This window comes from Tympanuchus pallidicinctus, unplaced genomic scaffold (genome assembly GCF_026119805.1).
Source record: "Tympanuchus pallidicinctus isolate F22 unplaced genomic scaffold, pur_lepc_1.0 scaffold4, whole genome shotgun sequence".
Classification (NCBI taxonomy): domain Eukaryota; kingdom Metazoa; phylum Chordata; class Aves; order Galliformes; family Phasianidae; genus Tympanuchus; species Tympanuchus pallidicinctus.
The window spans coordinates 10,151,449-10,169,983 of NW_026294758.1; positions in this window are offsets into that span (position 1 = coordinate 10,151,449).

Sequence of the window (18,535 nt, forward strand, 5' to 3'; positions counted from 1 at the left end):
CAGCCCCTGCAGCCCCCGGCCATCCTCAAAAGCGCCGCCCGCCGCCCCTGCTGATGCTAATGTCGTGTATACCGACTAGTGCAATTACTGCAGTTGGTACACATTCCTCTTGCAAAACTGCAAGTGATTTTTAACCCATGCTTTTAATCCGTAGCTTCCTCTGACAGGCTTCTGAAACGTAGACAGCAGGGCGTTTGAAACTAGATGACCCTTGACATCCTTCTCAGCCCAGGCCTTTCTATTGATTCTTTGATGATTATCATGAAATACCATTTGGTTTTGGGGGTGTAATATTTTCGGAATAGCTGAATCAATTGGGAATAAATGCTGATACTAGCGTCTAAATGCCTGATCACTTTCTAAAAGGACCACAGATCCAAATCCACAAATCACAGGACTGCTGTAATTAATTTTTGATTACCACAACTGCTTACTGTTAGTGGCACTGTAAGTGATTCACTCCTTGAGAAAAAAATTATTCAAGTAGTTTTTTCAAATGAAAAGCATATTTGGGTGATTATTTTAAAGTAGTCTGTCACAGTTTAAGACTTGTGTACGACACTGGCTTTAGTACATGCAATACTGAAGTTTCACTTGTACAAAAAAACTGGTTTTGGAAACTGTAAAACTTGTAGGAGAGATCAGTGCATTCACTTCTAAAGGAAGTATATAAAGGACATCGAACAAAAGCATCTTGAAATGGAAGTTGGTATATCTGAAAAATAAAGCTCTCTTTCAGAAAGAGGATGAAATCTTACATTTATCTGGTTAAAGATCACAGTCAAAAGAATAACAGAACAGCAGATTTATTCCCCTGCTTTGACACTGTGCTTTTGCAAACTTGACCTCAAGAAATTATCCTGAGGATGGGACAACAAATCAAGAGCTGATTGCTCACTGTTTGGCCTGCAGAGCCTACCAAGAGGGCCCTGGTCAGAGCTGGAACACCTTCTGCTCCTTTCACGTTGGCCACCAAAACATGTCAGGTAAGTTTCAGTTTCACACTTGACCTGGGGTGAGTTAGTTCTGATCTAGTGATCCAGAGGTGTAAAGCATCCTTCGAGCTGCTCTGCCTCCTGATTACTGTTAGTCATAGCACAAACTATCACCTTCTCAAAAGGTTAAATTAGTATAGATCAAATATACACATGAAATAGGTTCCATTTTTCTGAACAGCTTTATGCACTTGGAACTTCAGCAGTTCCTCATAGGCCTCAGGGAACAATAGGCTTTTGAAGGAGTATCTGGCTCACTTAATTGAGAGGCTTTTGTGGGCATAACTGTCATTGCATATTATTCATCAGGTATGATAAACCACCAGCAGAACAGAAGCCCTCTGCTTTATGTTTGAAGTTGTCAAGAAACTTTGTGGAAAGTACGGATTCCAGTTACTGAAACTTCTCAGAGATGACCCCCGTAAGAACATCTCTGAGGCTCTGATGCCTCCCAGAGGGATAATAATAGACAGGAGAAATACAGTAGCATAAGGATGCAGGCTTTCTTTGGTATTAAATACCGACATCTTCGGTATTAAATACCTGACAGCATTAACAGGCCTTAATAGCTCTAGCCAGCCTCACACAAGCCTCCCATCCTCACTCCCACTCATATAGACTCTATCAGACCAGGTACCAGTTCAGTCCTTGGATCCTCTCTGCCTGAGTTGTGCTGAGCTATGGTTGTGGCTATGCTGCTGCCTGGCCAGGTAACCCAGTGAGCCAGACCTGGGGCTGCTGACCTCTGTCCATCACTGTCAGCTGCCAGCTAAGTCAGTGACACTCTGACTTCCTGTCTTGACCTTGGACCTGCCTTGTCACCACTTTATGGTGTTTTGGCCTTCACCACAACTTTGGGTGGTGACCCCTGTCCTGCTAGCTGCGCTATTCCCTCTGGCTTCCTGGGGAGCAAGAGGCCTTGCTGGGGCTGCTTTTTTACAATGACCTTTGTAAGGTGGTAATTACTGATGTACTTCACTGTCTGGAATTTCACCTATTTTTTTGCATAATATATATGCCTGAATGTGTATTTCACAGTAACACCTACAAAGTGCCCATCCCAGAGATCGGGCTCTACAGGAGAAAAATAAAACAAAGGGGAAAAATGGAAAAAATGGGAGGAAAAAAAAGTGGGATTGAAATGTTTAGATCAGTGGCTGTGGCTTCAAGCAAGAAGTTTCTACTTTCTAGCTCCTGCATGCACTTTCTCTTTCTCCATAAGAGAAAGTGAGCAGTTTCTTCAGCTATGACTACAAATGTCTATTGGTATAGCAGCTATTGGTCAAGCTGAAAGAAAATGGAAACCCTGGCACTATGCCTCACTTGGACCTCTTCTTTTTTGCTAAAGAATGTCCACATCTAAATCTAATATTCAACTCAAAAAAAATAAAATAAAAAAAAAAAAGATTGATTATGGCTTCACTAGGCTTCTATAAGATCTGGATTGCTTCTATATTGCTTCCCTTCTCAGTCATGCCTAATTCATGTTATTACTTTTGGGCACTACACACATTTGTGAACAACTCTTTTCCAGGTTGAGGTACAGGAAGAACAAAATTTCATCAGAAATCTTTGATGAGCACCTTGAGGCCTCACTGAGAATTTCTTCTATCAAATAGTGTTACTGTGCTCTTTGTATGTCTTGTAGTCTCCATGGGAATAATCAGGAGGTATTCCTTTCTAAAGTACCTACATATATGCATCTCAGAGCAATTTCTCTTCACTAGGGGCAACCCAAGCAAGCCAAAAGATGGGGCACATAGTAAAAGGATACAGTAAAAATGTGCAACAGTGAGCTGTGCAACAGACAGGCTGAGATAGAAACCCAGATGAGGGGCCCACAATCTTTTTGGGCTGATGTGTGCATGCAGATGCAGACTTCCTAGGGAGCATAAGAGCTGCCCAGACCTTTGGTGGTCTGGAGCTCTAGAATGTGGAAGAAATCCAAGGTACTGAGTTAGGTGGAGGGTGTTGTGAGTACAGGTTTGCCCAGCTTGCTGAGCTTTTTGAGCAGCTGATCAGGCTGTGAGAGGAAGTCACCAGGCTGATATGAATCCTGCAATTGGATAGAGAGATTGACACCTGCTATCATGGTGTGGCACAGGCAGATGAACAGCCCTATCTTAGGACACTGCAAAGGGTAAAATGCAAGTAGGCTTCCAACAGAGGTCAGTTCTGGGGTTTGTCCTGTTTAATTTCTTTACTGATGACCTGGGGAAGGGGACTGAGTAAATTTGCAGGCAGCACCCAGGTGGAAGGGATCTGGACAGACTAGATAGCTGGGCTGAGGTCAGTGGGATTAAGTTCAACAAGACTAAGTGTCGCGTCCTGCAATCTGGACACAACAACCTCAGGCAATGCTACAGGCTTGGGGCAGAGTAAAAGAAATGGACCTGGGCACCTGGGCATGTTGGTCATGCTCAGCTGAACATGTCAACAGTGTGCCCAGGTGGCCAAGAAAGCCAATGGCAACCTGGAAATATTGTTGCCAGCAGGAGCAGGGAACTGACTGTCCCTCTGTACTCAGTCATGCTGAGGTTGCACTGTGAGTATGGTGAGTTTTGTGCCCCTCACTACAAGAAAGACATTGAGGCATTGGAGAGCGTTCAGAGAACAGCAATGAAGCTGCGAGGGGTCTGGAGCACAAGTCTTATGAGGAGTGGCTGAGAGAACTGGGATTGTTCAGTCTGGAGAAGAGGAGGCTCAGGGGTGACTTTACCATTCTCTACAACTACCTGAAGGGTTGTTGTGGTGAGGTGGGGGTTGCCTGTTCTCCCATGTAGCTAGCAACAGGATGAGAGAGAATGGCCTCAAATTGCATCAGTGGAGATGCAGTCTGGACGTTAGGAAATACTTCTCCAAGAGAGTGTTCAGGCACTGGAAAGGGCTGTCCAGGGAGGTGGTGGAGTCACTACGCCTGGAGGTGTTCAAGAAACATTTAGATGTTGTACTGAGGGACATGCTTTAGTGGGAAATAGTGGAGGTAGATGGATGGTTGGACTAGATGATCTTAGAAGTCTTTTCCAACCTTGGTGATTCTATTCTAAGCACAGGCACACAAGCACATGACATAGGAAGATAATATGCAGGCTTGTGCAGTATCTTGGCAGGGAGTACAGTAAAAAAGTGTACTGCATGCTGTGTGAAAATGGTTTCCAAATAGTATTGTATGAAATCACCAAAAGTTATGTGTCATTAAATATGATCATGCAGTTCTCTAGATTGATTTCTTGAGCAATATTCACTTAGAATTCTTGGCTGCAATTAGAACTTTGTGGTTGCAAAAACAGTTCAGAAGAAAAGGATGATAATGTCTGAATTTCTGATATAGTTGTCTGTAATACTATTTTGTCACAAAAACTTGCATCTAACCTGTGCTGATCAAGAAGAGAGATTAGGACACAAAGTGGAAGTATTAAATATGAATATTTATTCTTGTGCATGAAGTGATCTGGCTATATTGGGACATTCTGAGTGTCTTTTACACAGATTTTATATCTTTCAGGTATAATATACATTAGCCAGTCACTAATTAACACAGACTAATGACTTCCACTCACAGTAAAAATTAGCAAACTCAATTATTACTTATTTTGTAACAGTTACTTATCTATGATGTCAGACAATGATGAGCTGGGCTGGATTTCAAGAGGGGGCTAAGATGCTAGCATTACCTTGGTTGTTTTGCTTGTAAGTCTCTACTACTCTGGTCATCTGAGTAGCAAAGTCTGTATCTCCAGGGCAATGTGCTTGTGCCCTTTTAGTTTGCTTACTCAAGCACATACAATACCAAAGTCCCCAGTAAAATTCCACTGATCAGCATATGAGGCAAACAAACGCAATGTAATATTTAATGATTGATTGGTACTTTTGTCAGGGAGGAAAATTTCATCACAATGAGGAATGTTAATGGAATGGAAATGAGTGGAAAGAGTGAGGTATGTACGTGTTTATCTAGAAGTGGTGACAGTTATAGTCCAGCAGGAAGAGTATACCGACTGAATGCATACAACGTGTAGGAGAAAATTTTCCTCATGCTCACTGTGTTTCAATTGATGGACAACATTCTAGAGGATGGTCCAGTGCCAAGAACTTGACAGGCACCACTAGTGATTCCCTTTTTCTGTCATCAGGGTGGAATAGCAGCTGCTTCTTCTACTTTATGAGAGTCTCTATTCTGCATCCCCACTTATTCTCCTTTATTTACTTCTTTCTCAGTGCAAGCTGCTCCAAGTGCAACTCATCTGGTCTTTGCCTGTAGCAAATTCTTTTGCTGATCTCTGTCGATTTGACTTTTTTTTCTTCCTTTGTAATTTTCCATCTGATACAACATGATCTGACAGCAGGACAGTGTTGACCTGATAACAGTGGAATGTCACTTTCCATTGTAGGTAGGTCTGAAACAGTCTCTTTAACAAAGGGAGGTAATGCTGAACAGAACCTATCCAAAGCAAAGTGCACACATTCTGGGTGAAGAGCTCTCCTCTTCCAGGCAGACTCGAAGGCTCTTTTCCACCCATGTTTCTCATAGACTGCTAGGGAAAATCAGGTGTCCACATCTGTCATCCCGCTCCCCACCAACAGAGATATGTTGAGATGGAGACACTAAATAGCACCTGTCTACCACTGCATGTGCTTCAGCAGTCTATCAAAACTTGCCTGTTCTCAAAGAAAATTAAAGGCAAATGTCCTGGGAGGAACAGCACAAGTTCCCAAACTTTCTCCAAAAAATGGCATTCATCAGAAATAAAGGTGTACTGAACTCATTTTCTGTCTCTTCACTTACTGCTGTAAGCTTGACAGTAAAGCTGTCATCCTTAGGATTCAGAGGAGGTAAACCTGAGTGGGTCCTACCTGGAGTTGTGTCTTCCTCAGACACAGGGCTGATTTGGGCAGCTCAGGGTCCATAGGTGATACATGAGTGATGAATTAGATTAAAAATAAAGGATTGAAATTAAGCTGCTAGAGTTCTACAAAGAGGCACTGGAGGAAATACTTTCCATTCAGCAGTGGTAAGCATAAGCAGATTCCTGCTGACACAAAACAGCTATGTGGAGAGAGCTGCATTAGCTATTTTAGGTTGAAACCTTCACTGCCCAGATAGGTGCTGAGGAATGGATCCTCCATGGGAAAGTCTCTGTGGATATTTCATAGAGTCATAAAGTCATAGAATGGCTTGGGTTGGTAGGGACTCCAAGAATCATCAAGTTCCAACCTCCCTGACACAGGCAGTGCTGCTAGCTGCTAGATTAGGTGCTAGATCAGATTGCCCAGGGCCAATAGTGGGGGACAATCACCTCCTTGTCCCTGTTAGTCACTCATCTTCTAATGGAGCCCAGGATATACTGGCCTTCCAGGCTGTACTGACTGTGACCTTCTAACACATTCTTTATCCACCAGATAGTCCATCCTTCCATACCTCTCTAATTCAAAGATAATGAAATGGTGGGGGACCATGTCAAAGGCTTTGTGGACGTCCAGGTAGATGATATTTGTTGCCTTCCCTTTTTCCACCAATATCGGTCACTCGTGGAATCATAGAAGGCCATCAGACTGGTCAGGCATGATTTGCCCTTGGTGAAGCTGTGCTGGCTGTCTCAGACCACCTGCTCATCCCTCGTATACCTTAACATGTCTCCCAGGAGGATCTGTTCCATGATCTTCCCATCACAGACAGAAGTGAGGCTCACCAGATTGTACTTCCCCAAGTCCTCTTCCTTCCTTTCTTACAAATTTTTCCAACACCCAGGGACTGCACCTGACTTTTCAAATATGATGGAAAGCATTTCAGCAGCCACCTCAGACTGCTCCTTTAGGACTCTGGGATGCACATCATCCAGCCCCATAGACTTGTACACATTCAGTTTCATGAGTCCATCTTGGACTTGCCCTTATTGTTTCGGGGTGTTTGCTCTCCCAGTTCCCACCTGGAGGTCCAGGTTCAGGGATGTAAGAATCTTGGATGACAATAAAGACAGAGGCAAAGAACTCACTGAGTATAGAGAGCATTCTCTGTATGTGTTGTAGCCAGTCCTCCTTTCCCTTTTAGCAGAGCAGGTACGCTCTCTGTGGCCTATCTCTTCTGACCTTTGTACATGTAGAATCTCTTCTTGTCTTTAACATCTCTTGCCAAGTTAAGTATTTCACTAAAGACCACCAAGAGTTAATCTCCAACTGAAATTAAATGGAATATCATTTTCTGTATTCTAGTTCCAGGACTGAGGCCCAGGTGGAGTTCAAGCTGCCTGTTGTAGAATATTTAAAATACTGAAGTGCTTCATTTTGGTTACACAAGTTTGAATCCTTGGGAAAAGTGGTAGCATCTTTAAAGAGGACTGGGTGTGGGATTTTTGATAAATGGTATGTTTTTTCATCCTCCTGCACCATCAAAAATGAGAACACAAAATTCTTCCCATAGGGTATGAAGTGCCTAGATTTCTGAAGTAACTGGGACATGATATTCTAGGCCCAAGCCCTGTGCTTATCATCCGAATTAACTGAGGCTTTGCTGAATTTCTCGAAAATCATAGGCTGAAAAGTTCAGAAAGGAGAGAAAACTTGTCTTGAGAATTCTCTGAGATGATGCAAATCTTGTATTAGTTATCATGAGGTGGGTTTCTGTTCTGATGTGGGTTTAGTCATGATAACAATGTTGCCAATAAAACTAATGTACTTGCAAAATTCTTTGGGACATACAGATCTCTGTGGCCACCACCACGTCTAGAGTGTTTTGTAGAAGGACAGAACATTTGTGAATGAGTGAAGAATGAGCAGTGCATGCAGGCTGGCATCCCAAAGGCAACCAGGGACCTGCCTGCCAGGGTAGACAGGGCTGCAGTAGAGATGAAATCTGTTTAGGTCACCAGATCTTCAGTAAGTAAGTAAGTAAATACCAGTTCCACTTCCAAGCTTTGTCACTGGAAGACTCAGCTAACTTGGAGCACGGATGACCTGTTATGTTTTTTGAACCTGAGGGCAGCTACCCAAGCTGTGCCATGGATGTCCAAATTTTGGCTTGCCTGAGCCACGCTGAGTGAAGAGTAATAGTCTTGGGACACATATACTTAGGTAATTCTGAAAATAATGGCTTCTTAATTATTTCCAGAGAAACTACAACAGATACAAAGAGCACAGTAATACTATTTGATAGACCAAAATATCAGCTACAAAACCTTATCTTTTCAACATAGTCACAACCATTAGCCACCTATTTTTGCCAGCAATGAAGAGCCTGCATGGCATGCTTATGAAAATCTGTGCCAGCTGAGGTGATCACTCATGCTGTTGCCACTGCTGAAACACAGTACCCATAGTCTCACCGTTTAGTCTGCATAAATGTTCAGCAAGCATCAATGAATGTCTGGGTGCAATTTTTTCCCCATGGAGAAATTCAGTTCCACACCATTGCTCCACCTATACTTCCACATCAAATGCCATTTTGTCTGACTGTCCCTCTGCTGCTGTCTCTCACATTGCAACAAAATGTAAAGGAATACTGGTGGGAAGTTTCAACCTCTACTGATGTATCACCAACATCAGCCTCTGACTGATGTCATGGGCTAACATCATAAAGTAGGGAGCATTACTTCTGGAGCAACTCTCATAATACATATAATACAGTTAATGTATATAAGTAATGACTTATTTTAATGTTTAATATTTTTTATTAAAACATTTTTTAAAAAAGAGAACAACAAGACCATAAAAGTAGTGGGATATTTGCCTGGAGAAAAGAAGGCTGCAGGGTGACCTGATTGCAGCCTTCCATTACCTAAAGGGAACCTAGAAACAGGAAGTGACTCAACTCTTTGAAAGGGTAGATAACAGCAGGACAAGGGGAAATAGTTTTAAGTTGAGGGAGGGAAGATTTAGATTGGATGTCAGGGGGAAGTTCTTTACAGAGAGAGTGGTGAGGTGCTGGAACAGCTGCCCAGAGAGGTTGTGGATCCATGGAGGTGCTCAAGGTTGGATGGGGCCCTCGGCAGCCTGGTCTGGTATTAAATGTGGAGGTTTGTGGCATGTGGCACGGGGTTGGAGATTCATGATCCTGAGGTGCCTTCCAACCTGGGCCATTCTATGTGTCTATGATTCTATTACATCTTTTTTTTGTGATTTTTTGAAACTAATTACAAAGTCACAAAGTCACAGAACTGTAGGGGCTGGAAGCTGCTTTACCAATTGACAGGGCCAACAGGAAAGACACAGACACCAACAAAACAGATAGGCCTATTTTACAGTCTGTTTAAAAATAATACTAAAATGAAGCAGTGCATATAGTTAAAAGATAAGGTTAACAGTAAAGAAAATAAGCAAATCTATTCATTACTATATGAATATAGTGATTAAGTGATACAGTGATTAAGAATACAGTGATTAAGTGAAAATACTTTACCAATTGCCCTAATAATTTACCATCAGCCTGATCCAGTTGCTGGGGTGCTCCGGTTGCAGCAAGGAACTGGAAAACCTATTCTGGCAATTGGAAAGTTTTATGGTGATGCATCCACCCCATAGGTGTGGCCTCCAAAGTCACTGCAAGCAGACCCAGCCCTTATACCACTGAATAAAAAAATCTATGTGGCAGCATAAACTAGGTGTTAGGTATGTCTAGACAGAAAAGGTAATCAGTGCTTTTCTACACATATTGAATAGGACAGACATAGATGGCTTGCGTTTGGAAAAGCATTCTACTTTGAGTACTCCACTGGCTGCTTGTTTGCAGCCTCATGAAGTATAGATGTCCTGTGTTCACTGCCAGTGAGCGCACCTGCTGAGAGTAAGCTGCTTAAGTGTGTGCAGAGCTGATGGTAAGCTCTGACATGAGATGCATTTCCTTATCAGGTATACAGGATCTTGAATGTCACAGATTTCACTTCTTGAAGTTGAAAGGAGACTTAAGCTGAAGAGTGGAGGTCTTATTTTTGCAAAGGATTACCTTTACTCACACAGTGCAGCTTTCTTTCAGCCTTTATGACATTACAGACAGAAATCTTTGCAGAAGGCAAGTGATGCAATTCCTTGAGAATTTGCTCAAATATTCCTGTGGGAACTGAATAGTAAAAATCACTCTGCTTTTAGAAAATAGCACCAATGTAAAAGAAGGGATAACTATATAAATCATCTTTATCTGTGACATACACTTTCATTACTCCAACTCTCTCTCACATGTATTTTGAACCTTGCCTTAGAAAAGAAAGCAGATGCGTACAGGCATTTCCTTTTTTTTTTACAGTCAAGGAAACTAATATTTTTTTTTCTTTTGTACAGAATGCTTCCATCTTCTTGAAATGAAAGTGCTGCTTGTCTTACTCCTGAGAAAATGCTGTTTCCTTTCCTGTATATGGACATTGCTTCCAAGAGAGGGCAGCAAACAAACACAGAAACCACATGCCTGGTGCTACAATAGGTTATATGTGAATTTATTCCAAGGGATCATTAGAACAGAACTTTGCATCTCACCATAATTATGTTTGAAGCATTTAACTTGCTGCCAACTCATTCCTACTCCAAAAAAAGCCTTCGGTTTGTTTCGTTTTCTTTGTGTTTTCTCTCGAACAAAAGAAATGAGCCAAAACATTTGCTGAATCATTTGAAAACAATTGCTGCTATGTGAAAGCACGACCAGATGCACCAAAGGCTGCTCTGGAGTCAGTGCAGAAGGAACAGATTCCACCCTGCATTCCCACTCCTGCAGCTCACAGGGTACTAACAGCATATAATTAATTAACAAGGACACATAAAGCTAAGTTCTGTCTTCATTTCCATGTGTAAGATGTCTTAACTGTTCATGCTGTAACCTTCCCATTGCAGACTTTTACAGATAGTATGCTGTCTTGCTCTGCAGCAGGTAGCACTTTTTCTGAAATCCATCATTGTTGTAATTTTAGAACCATCTCTCTCCTGTTCAAGGCTACACGACCAGATCAGCACGTGTTATTAAAGACATTTTTATTCTAGCATCTGTTGACCATATCTGTGGGAATACAAGAAAAACTGTTCAGAGTAGCAGCTGTGGAACAAGATAAACAGTCTGAGAACCAAGGACACCTCTAGAAGAAGAAAAAACATCTCACAGCTCTGATTAGATAAGCACCTGCATGAACAGTTGAAGAGAGTAGAATGCTCTGTTGACATGTAAAGGTGGATGGGAAAGATGTAGGGGCGGATGGGAAAGCTAGAAAAAGAAAACTTGTGAAGATATATAGAATCATAGAATCATAGAATCACTAAGGTTGGAAAAGACCTAAAAGATCATCCAGTCCAACCATTCACCTATCACCAATAGCTCCCACTAAACCATATACGTGATGTGAGAACTTGTAATAAATTATTTGGATTGTTCACGTCTGAGCTCGTGCATCAGATGCTGTACATATCTAGGCTGAACATGTTTCAGGCACAAAAGCAATTCAGCTGGGGCAGCTTGTACTTTCAAGATCTCAAGATCAGAGCATCATATTCACTGTAGGCCCTCACTTAGAGGGAAGTGCCACATTTCAGTAGAGGACACTTGCTCCACAACAGGCCTTTTCCTGCCGCATGACACATGCACTGTGGCTGCCCAAGCCCTGCTCCTCCAGTGCCAAACAAAGATAATAGTACTTCACACAGCTGTGGGGAACACCTGAGGCTGTAGTGGTAAAGCAGAGCTAACATTTAGTGATGGAAGGAGCAGAAACCAGGACCCAATACTCCATACAGAACTGAAAGGATTTAGAACCATGGGACAGCACAGTATAGTAGATGATTCCTGTCACAGGTCCTATGCTTAGACCTGAATGAATTTATGTGACTTAATCTTGTGCCCAAGGAAGGAAAAGCTGCAAGACAGACTTGACACAGGAAGTAGCTGTGAGTGCTCTTGATAGATGTCTCAGAGCAGGTAGGGCAGGACAGCACCTAGCTCACCATCAGCAAACCCAGACCTAGGGTGCTTGCTTAAGAAGCCTCAGCCTGGTAAGGGAGGACATCCATGGTGGATTTACCTGTGGATTTGCTCATGTCTGTAAAATGTGTCCATGGTATTAAGCATCCTTGCTCTTCCAGCTTATTTGCACAAGGGGAGGATGCCCCTATATGTTTAGTTTCAGCCATATAAACAACAATTAAAGGAATAAACAGGAATGAGACAGCTCAAAGGTTGTTTGTGTGAGTTTTCCAGTGTCCTCCACCTCATCAACATTATCTGGAGCAGAGCACAGAGGGATGGATAACCCTTCAGCTTGTACTCTCAGCAAAGCATCTCCCTTCACAGGACAGGCTCCATCTATGGTGACAGGTGTGTATCCACATGATACATCAGACCAATTCATGAGTGACAGAGGGCTCAGCATCTCATTCATCAAGGAAGAGGGCTGGCAAGTATTGAACTGGAAGTGTGGCTTTTCTCTCAATTTTTCTTTCATTGCATGATAGCCTCCTTCAGACAAACCGGTATGTGGCATTTTAAAAAGACAGAGAATTCTTCTTCAGCATTGCCCTAACACTTTGTAGCTTTTTTTGCTTTCTTATTTCTTTTTTTGTTTGTTTGTTTGTTTTCAGAGAGGAGACAACAGATGCTAGTCACATCAGCAAACCTTTCCAGAGAATGACTATTGTAATAGGCAGTTCTAAGCCCAAACAAACTTCCCTCACCAGACAGCTGAGAGAGGCTAGCAATCAGAATACAGGCCAGAGAGACTCTACGTTAACTGATAATCTGCATGGTCAATCTATCGAAATCAGAGCTGCTACTTTGAGAAATAGGTATGTAGATATTTTGACTTTGTTGCATTCATGATGTTTTTATATACAAAATCATTTTCAGTTGTGCTTTGTTATTTCAATGGAAACATTCTGGCTCATTTACATTAAATACAGGTATGTTTTTTAGAGGAAAAAATCAGACAACTGTGGTGGAGATAATGGTCTTCAGGGTAACTGTTATGAGCTGAAGTGGGAAGACCCACAGAACTTGCATTGTTTTGAATCACTTTTATTTTTGTTTCCAAATATCTAGGCTCTTTAGCCATTATGGACAGAGTTGAGAAAAACCTTCAGTGGTGCTTTTTCTTCCTGTGTTTGATAAAACTGCCACCTGTAATTCAGTAATCCACCTTACCTTAGTTTTCAGAATAGTTGGGTATTGCTGGTATAGACTGCAACTGCTAAAAGAACATTGGAAATCTTAGTGGTTTTTTGTTTGGTTGGTTTTGTTTTTTTTTCCTGGAGGAAATGCAATCAAAGCATAGCAGATAATTATTTTCTGAAGAACAAAAAAAAACAAAACAAAACATATTCTGAACGTGAGGGCAGTCATCTCCCACAGCTGTAAGCAAGGATAGCAATTCATATGTCATCTCCGGCCAAAACTGTGCTTTGCTGAAGAGAAAAGACTCTGAGAGGGGCTCCAATGTTGGGATCTGTACTGACACTGTAGTAGTGGGGAGGCAGCCACCATGGTACTTGGGCCACTGCCTGCATTGCAGCATGATTTTGGACATACGGTTTTGCATTCTGCCTCTGTTCTACTTTGCAAGAAAGGAGAATATTAGCTGTGTATTTCTGCCCCAAAGCTAGGGAAAGAACCATTTACAAACACACAAAGTGCTCCAATGCTCCAACCACCTGCAGGTCATACTCCTGTGCCATGGGAGAGGAATGCACAGATCCGGGGACGTGCTGGGCCAGCCCTGACCCACCAAGCCCCAAGTCTCAGGTGCACTGCCCACATGGACAGGCAGCTGCCTTCAGACAGAGGCACACTTCACCATAAGTGGAGGTGATATGCTGCGTCCCTGAATCTCTCATCCCACTGGCACTGCTGGAGCTGTTGGAGCAGAGCCACAAGGAAGGTTCCAACTGTGGGTGTACTTCTGAGTTCCTCTGCTGGTGCTGATTGTTTTAACTTTTCTTATGGTATCTTTTTCTTCTGTCTGGTGTAAATTTAGATTTTCCTGTAATACTTAAATTGGTAAATGTAAGACAGCCCATCTATAGTGTACAGTATATAAAACCACACTTCTGGGAAGATTATGCACAATAGGCAGAAAATAAAAGGAAAGGAGAATTGGAAAAATCTCAGAGGAAAGGGAGGAGGAGACGTGAATCCCCAGCTATTATGGAGCCAAATATTTCCAAAAAGGGAAGCTTACTCTCTGGCTCCTGCTCCTTAGCTACCAAGTCAGTACACCGCTGTTAGTTGTTCTTTCCATTTCTATAAAGTCATTTCTTCTGGCTGCTCCCAGGAGACATCAGTAGCTCTGCAGTAAGACACCAATACTTGCAAGCAATATCCTACTGTCCTGCTTCCAGGCAACGCCTGGGAGCAAAAGTCTCCAGGTCATGCATGTCTAAATGCTGTTCTCTTTCATGAGCCATTTCAAATGAAAAATGTTCCCGCAGTGTAATACTACCTGCTGATGCTGCTGCATACTCCCTGCAAGAACCACACTTACAGCTATTCTGCATGCTAGATGCCTGCCAGTAAAAATTATCATCTCATTTTAGTATCGACAAATGCAGCTTGTCATTACTGGTGCCATGCCCAACCTCTGTTTCAGAAATCTTTACCTTTCCCATTGTATGATATGTGCCTGTAGCTGAGCACTGCTGGACTTACTGGGCTGCTTAGTGTGCTACCCAGCAGCAGCCAGCTGCCCAGCCATTGAGAGCCTGCCAGAGAGTTGCAGACCTCAGCTAAGCAAAGCTCCTGTCACAAGATTCAGACTGCACCCTCTGTTGACTGCTGCTTCTACGTGCCTCTTGTAAGTTGGCTGTGTTTGGGCTGTCTGCAGTGTTCTCAGAGTATGTATTTTCCAGTGCTTAAAAGAATGTGTGGAACTATAATGAGATTAAATTTGTATCATGCACTAAGAAAAGCCTGAGAAATGTGTAATGTCATCCAGCTATGATCTGCCCTTGCTCTCATGCTTGTGATGTGAGCAATAGAGAAGCTAGCTGGGTCACCTTACCCCATCAGCAATATGGTAAAAGAATTTGTGAGCATACCACCAAGTGAGCAACAGAGCACAATACACTGCAGATATGAAATTAAGTCTGAGGCAGAATTTCCCCTCTGCAGAGTATGGAGCGCAGTTGCCATGACAATAACATTTGTAGATTCTTCCTTGCATCCCAGAGCACACTGCAACAGACAGCCCTGACATCACCTCTTCCCTATGAAGGTCCCGAATTTGGAAATCAGTGGTGGTGAGGCTAAGAGCTGCTCCAAGCACTTGCATCTCCCACCCACTCTGGGGCAACTTGCATGAGGATGGAGACACCTTCCTGGTGCCTGGGTATTGAACAGCTCAGGAAGCACATTGGAAAATTGTTCTGCAACGTGTCTGGTGGGTTAGGTGCTGATTGGCCTCTGAAGGCACAACAGCAACCTCTGTGCCTTATTACTTACAGCAGTAAGCAAGGATAGCAATCCATATGTTGCTATCTGTATTTTATTTGCCAAAATCTATTAACTGGAATAAGACATGCTCTTTTTTATCTCACTAAAAAGTATATTCCTGTTGCAAAATTTCTAGCCCAATCAACTTGTCATGTGGCAAACATGAAGCACAGGTGCCATGTCACCTATTCATCCCATAGAGAAAGGGCAGGGTTAAGTTGAACTAGAAGCTCTTCTTCTCAGAAGATAGAAATTCTCATTCAGCATAACTGCTAGGAGGGACAAAAGGCTATCAAAACACAGCCATTCAGCCTTCCCACGCCTTCTCAAATTTCAGTGCCAGGGATGGTTTTCCTGAGCATCTTGGCTGGCAGCCAGAGCTGGGGGTACCTAAGGAGAGGACTGTGGCCATGTATCCAAGGTATTGCTAGCATAAATTCAAGGGATCTATAAATCTTAAATAAGCTAAGGCCATCTGTGAAGAACAGGTTTAATAAGCTCAGTGTCATCAGTGTAAAAAAAAAAAACAACAAGCAAACAGCTCCAATCTGCTCTAGAAACCTCTTCTGAGGAGTGTTTGTGAGAAGCCCTGCTACAGTAAAATAATCTGTGCAAAAAAAAAAAAAAAAAAAAAAAAAAAAAAAAAAGGAGAGAGTAGATGCTCATATATTGCAGCAATGGAACAGGGAGGCCTGATAAGGAGGGAACTGGCTGCCGTGTATCTGCTGGAGATTTGCTCAGAAAGGCAAACTAACAGTTGCTACTGAGGGGCTTACGCAGGCAGATAAGGTGGCCAACGGTGGCTGTGGCCAGGAGCAAGCAGCTCCATAAGGAGAACTGTCCCCCAGAAGTCCAGTCTTTCTTTGCAAAAAGCCACCAGGCAGACAGGCAGAGGAGACGTTCCCATGCAAGGGAACTGGAAATATTGAGAGCGAAGCCTTGTGATGCAATAAGCCTGCTAGCCTAGAGTGAAGCCAGACTTTAAAATAGCTTTCTGACCAGCCAATACCAATATTTCTCAGCAGTAAGTTGGCAACAGTGGTCAGAAGTAGACCAACAGAAAAGTCACAACTTGCAATCTAATGAGAAACAGCTCCCAAAGATGAAGGGTAGCATATTTGTGTCTGACCAGCTGCCACTGCGAATGTTCTGAAGGCAGAAAATGAGAAGCCCCTTCTTACCTGCAGACACCCCTACACACACAGACAGTGCACTGGCCTGCAGGTTTCTGGTTATATTCAGGAAGACAACACTCATTCAAACTGCATGTTGCTGCTGCTGCACACTTCCAGGGACAGCTACAGCTGCAGATGTCTGAAATGCAGGGCCACACATCAAAGCCTAGGGCTGGAGGATAGCAGAACATTCCCAGCCATCCCACAGCTTCTGCTGCAGCTGCTTCATGCTGTGCCAGGCCACGCCATGCAGTGTTGCAGTCCTGCCTGTTGCCTAGCATTCATGTTGTATTGTGTCTATCCTCTGTGCTAGCGCTGCTTACAGCAAATGCAGCATTTCTCTGGTTTCCAACTGCTCCTGTTCTACTGAGTCTACTTGAGGGAAAGCAGCTTTTTACCACAGAGATGCTTGCTTCCAATGCTTTGGACCCCCTAGAGCCTTCTTGAGCTCTGTTTCATTTCAGATGATCTGCTCCCTGCTTTTTCTGAGTGTGATCTAATCAATCAGTGGAGGGATGCATATTATCAAATATCACAGCTAGCCTAATAGGCACCATGGTAGGTGAAATACTTGTACTATATTTAGAAAACAAAGGTTATTTTTTGTTCTACTCACTGAGGAGATCTTTTCAGTTTCATACCTACAATTCCATTTATCTGTATCAAAGCTGTCAGGCCTGGTCTTTGCCTTGGCCTGTGAGCAAAGAAGGGAAAAGAGCAGGAGGATAATATGGATGGGGTAAAAAAGGGCAAGACAGAGACTGTGAGCAACCTCCCCCAGGATTTCACTTGTGTAATAAACCAGAACAGGTATAGCCTGCAGGATGTAAGAGGCTTTTGGTGTCACAAGGTCTTGATCTGGATTTTAGCAAATCGAGGGATTAGTCACACCAGCTCACTGCACGCAAAGCCACCACACACAACCAGTGTCTCTCTGGTGGTGGATCCCATCAGGGCACAGCATGTCTTGCTCTGGCCTGGGTAGCACCATGAGAATTACCATGGTGCTATTACCATCTTGAAACAACCATACCAATCAATCTGGGAATATTTTATAAGTGGCAAATAGTGCTTAATGGAAGAATTTTAAATTATGCTGCATTAAATTCACTAGTTTTACTGTTTGGAATAGCACTTGTACACTTTCAATTAGTAGACCACTGTGCACATTTAGGGAAGTGAATCAATAAATCACTTTCCATTATACATGTATATACATGTATATGTGTACATATATGCATATAAATAATTTAAAAGCCTGCAAAATTGGCGTGATTAGTGCATGTTTTTACATGCACTATTGTAACTATATTGTAACTAGATTGATTACTATTTCCTTATTTATCTCTCCAATTTCTTAGTACAACTATAGAAAATTAGAGAGCCAAATATTGACGTGGCTTTCAGTGAGGTAAAATCCTAGCTCAGCTGACATTGTTGGAGGCAAAGTTTCATCTTTTCTCTCCAGAGCACATGGGCAGAGGTGCTCATTTACCTGCTGAAGTGAGGAATTAAAGGACAAACCTCTCCCTCTTGGCCTGTGTCCACGCATGAGCTACAGAATGTAATTCACCGTTGTGAATTAACGGCCCAGGGAGAAGGAAAGCTAACAACTTGCAGAGTTGAAGCAGAGAAGGGGTTTCTACCATGCAGCCAAGCACAAACACTACTCAGGATATATGCAGGCTGGGGGGGGTCAGAAGTTTTTCAAGCCTTCCCTCCAGCTTTGGGGCACAGGTTTACATCCCCTGGCCAGCACACATGACACAGTCCTATACATTCTTCCTAATTTAACTCTTGGCCAGACCAGCCTGGGTAACTGAGTACTTCTTGAGATAGGACAAGAGATATGTAAATGATGAAGAACAGCTGGAGCACACATCTGCCTTGCAAAATGCAGCACAGAAATGTAGGAATTAGCTCAGTATCTAGCAAAAGTATAGTCATGCTGGGGGGTGCTCCATGGCCTGTGATGAAAAGTG